The sequence below is a fragment of the Lathyrus oleraceus genome, chromosome 5 (assembly GCF_024323335.1).
Source record: "Lathyrus oleraceus cultivar Zhongwan6 chromosome 5, CAAS_Psat_ZW6_1.0, whole genome shotgun sequence".
NCBI lineage: Eukaryota > Viridiplantae > Streptophyta > Magnoliopsida > Fabales > Fabaceae > Lathyrus > Lathyrus oleraceus.
This window is the reverse complement of record NC_066583.1, coordinates 508216828-508221390: the sequence shown is the minus strand read 5'-3', so window position 1 is coordinate 508221390 and position 4563 is coordinate 508216828.

Genomic DNA, 4563 nt, shown 5'->3' with positions numbered 1-4563 from the left:
TCTGAGATGTACAATGAAACTTCAAGCACGACCTCGGAGTACAAGAAATTTCCTAGAGAAAACTTTTTTAGGATGGAAAGCAATGCCATATTAGGTAAATATAATGGTAAGTAACATAAATTTAAATACACGCTACCAAACACGAACAAAGAAGTTTAATTAATCATTAAAGTTACAAGTTTAATTAATCATTGAAGTTACACCAAGTAAGAGCACCCTAGACAAAAAAGGAGAATGTCCTAGGCATCTGGCTCATCTATAATAAAGATCGACTCCACGTTCAACATTTCTTGGTCAGGTCAAACTTTATCTCGTGAAATACTGAATTAAGGATAAAATATTCCACCTGCTACAAGGCATTCTTAAAGGATACATGCATGACAGATATATCCTCTTCCACTGCTTTCACATACTCCTTAGCTAAAATATATTTTCAATTAGCATCTTCTGAAGTTCGTCCTAGGTCTTCTTCTAACCTTCTCGAGCCTCTTTCAAAGATTCCTCCAGATCCTAGATTGTCTTACGAGAAGAATTTGGTGCCTTGATTATTTTAGCAAGAGCAACCCCCAACTTGATTAATGTTGTTTATGAAAGTGCTGGAACTTCTTTTTTCTCCTTCACCGCATATACAAGGGAGTGTACATCTCTTCCAGTGCATTAGGATACATGAAAGGATCGTTAGTGACCCTATCACCAAAAGCATGTATTGTGTTATTTATTTGTGCAAGTATACACAATCTAATATTATCAAGTGTTTAAAAGTAGGAGTATCGATTCCATAAAGACTGTATTAACTTAAGTTGATTTTCAAAGTAAAAGGTTGTGAATAGTCATTAGTAAAGGATAATATAAATTGTTTGTTGTCATAGATTTAGGTTGAACACTAGTGAGTAATAGTAAAGAAGTTAAACATATATAAGAGACATGTTGGGCAATGATCTGCTCAATGATTTTCATCTAATATGTTAGTGTGATGGGACCTGTCATGAGAGATGAGGCCTTAATATGATCTAGTGGTGTATACCTAAAATATCAAAATAAATGCAAATAATCTAAGGAACAAATTCCTAAATCTCACAATATAACTAATGCACATCTTTACTGAGTTCTACATTTCCAGTGGTTCTAACTATTTATTCCTAAAGAAACTACATGGAAAAAAATTCATATTTAATTTTTTTTATCCATATTTATCATGAGTTCCATTTATTAAAGAATTCCTTAACATTAATAAGCTTTTTCTTATTTCTTATTGATGCTAAAGGGAAGTTATGAGAAGAAGCTCTTGATTGGAAATACAACATGAAAGTTGTTGTATTAATGAGGACTATTACTGACGATATTCCTATCAATGATAAGCTGATCAAGGAATTTGGAAAGGTGCATGATAGAAAAAAAGTTTGTGAAAATTTCGTCTGCAACGCATAATTGATTGGGCAAAATCAAGGTTCCCTCTATTGAAAAAGGAAAGGGGAACCGAGGAAGAAGAAAGATATGAAAATAAGAATGTAGGAGATTTATTTTGAAACACTGATGTATAATGAGATTTTGGTAAGTTGTTGAAGATAGGTGTTCTTTCCATGAATTTTCCAAACTATGGAAAAAAGGGCACTAATGGGTGTTTCTTAGGCAACAAGTTTTTGTTTAGTACTACCCATCTGGGAAAGTTCTAATGTTATTATCCACGTTGGAGCATCGAGAATGACGTATGGTCTTGGTCCTTATATCTATGAAAACAAATATATTTGTGTTAGTAGTATTCCTTAAGATCCTGATATCAACTACTAACTGATTTTGTGTGCATGACTAAGTATGTGAATAATTGCATACTGACACATGTTAGTTAGTGGGATTATATGCTACTAATTATGTGATACTAAATTCATGCACGACTAAGTATATGAATAATTACATGATTGTCTGTTTGGTTTGGAGCAACTAAATAGATTATATGTAAGCATCTGAATCTTGATGCTTCTGACTTCTTCCACTGTTGGTGCTTAACTCTGATACATGGAAGTTGTTGTTGCTGAAGTTCTCGGAAGATCAAATACATCTACTGATTGTCACTTAGAATAAGTGTTTTGTATCTTGAAGAGTTATTTTGCCAAAATTTACCATTGAGGAGATTGTTGTTCCTAATGGATTGGTCCTTTGGATTGACTGCATTTTTGCAAAACAACAACTTGGAGTAATGTCCAAGTATTCAAGATTGGTCTAGCTTGTTAAAGTTGTATGGAAATGTAGAAGGAACACATGATAGGTGCAATGCTTCAGCATGTTGGTACAACATCTGGACTATGTGCAGCAGGCACCAAAATGTTGCGTTTTAAAGTGTGTTCTACAGAAGATTTATTAAAGATTTTATTCTTATTGATTTTACAATATGATTAGGTGATTTGTTTGAAAACTGGATGAAGATTAACTTGGGTTTAAATGAATATTTAAATTCGAATTTAAATTAAAACAAATCATATATTGTTGGAGATATTCAAGGAACCAATCAAATATCCAACAAATTCTGCATTAATTTTGGATGAAATTGAAGATATTATCCAAGGAGAAAAGCCCAGAGTTAATTTTATATATAATTAGCTCAAACATACATTGGAAAGAAATAACTCACATTCAAGATCTTAGAGTGTTAGGATTTAAAATAGTCCTTGTTATTTTTATGTACACCTCTAAGGTTCAGTAACTTGCCATAAAAGGTTTGTCTAGTTGAGTTGTAAATTCAACATTGTTATGTACACCTCTATGTTTCAGTAACTTGGAATAGAAGGTTTGTCTAGTTGAGTTGTAATATTAAAAATTCTTTCATATTTTTAAGATTGAATTTGATCACTAGGGTTTAATGGTTGTTTGCCCCTATCACTAGTTTTGTGGCAGAGAAGAAATTGAGTAGGTTCTCATATTTAGGGGGAGGCTCTAAATAGAGAGTCATTGGGTAGTGTTAGGGAGAGGCATTGAAAACATATGGTTTGTTGTTGCTTGTAATTATAAATATACTAAATCTACTAATAGTGAATTTTCTTTCTTGGTTTGTGGACTCAGCCCCCCAAACGTAGGTGTAGTTTCGTCGAACTAGGTAAACAATTGATTGTATTCTTTATTACTTTTTTGCTCTTTCATCTATTACTTGTTAGTGTATTAGTTCTATCTTTTCGACTATGTTGTTAAAGCACCAAGTTCAGCATTTGTCCCCTAAGGAACATAGTTTCAATAGGCATCAAAGCAGACACCCCAACATGTTGGTGAGCTCCAGGGAAGATACGTTCTGCTCAAATAGAGAAAAGGAAAGATGGAGGATCAGTCAACAAACCACATGTTTTATATGGTACAAATTAGGATTATTGGAAGGTGATGACGGTTGATTTTCTCAAATCCTTAGGAAGCAAAGCATAGAAAACCGTGTTAAAAGGATGGAAACATCTAATAGTCACTGTTGAAGATGGCACAACCGATCTAAAATCCGAAGCAGATTGGACTGATGCTAAAGATGAGGAAGATATTGGAAACTCTAAGGCTTTGAATGTTATTTTTAATTGTGTGAAAAATAGCATGTTCAAGTTGATCAACACACATTCAAAAGCCAAAGAAGCTTGGGAAATTCTCAAAACTACTCATGAAGGCACATCTAAAGTTCGTATGTCAGGGTTGCAACTCCTTAGCAACAAGTTTAAGAACCTGAGGAAGAATGAAGAAGAATCTATTTGTGAGTTCCACATCAGATTGTGTGATATTGCCAACACCTCTTTTTCCTTAGGTGAAAAGACATCTATAAGAATCCGAGCAAAAAATCTATGCATCCAAACGATTTTCGAAAGCTAAATTGGATTTAAACTCCGAAACCGCAATGCAATAATTACCAAATAGTAGTAACCACACATATTATTATATTAAAATCCAAAGTTTAATGAATCGAAATGTAAACGGTGGCACAACCACACACTAATTACAAACTTTAATAAAATTATTTACAACATAGGAGGTACACAAATGAAAATGGGAAAGATAATACCTAATTAACCGACTAAACATAATGAAAGCAAATGATCAAAATAATCATCTTAGAAAATAAAAGGAAAATAATTAAACTATAATTGTCATACCCAATAATTTATCCTAACCTATACAACCTTCATTTGATTCATGACCCTACTACACATGCATGCATTTATTGTTTCATCACCATGATTTCATTAAACATTCATAACCAAATACATATTACACGGACTCAGGGCATGGTGTTCACACCTGATAAAAAATTGAGGTTTTCCGGATAAAGCTCCAAAGGAAAATATGCAACAAAGCAAAAAAAATCCATTGTTTATGTCGCATCTCGAAAAATACGATTCCTCGCGATGGTCGCGGAAAAATTAGTTCGAACAGAGTCGCCACCGAACTTTATTTATTCCAATGAAGGAATAGGAAAATATTGATAAAACCTTTCAAAAATAGAACAATGGTCGTTGCAACCATATTCGGGTTCGGGAGTCGTTTACCCAAGGGGAAGGTATTAGCACCCCCTCACGTCCGTTGTACTAAACGGGAACCTTTTAG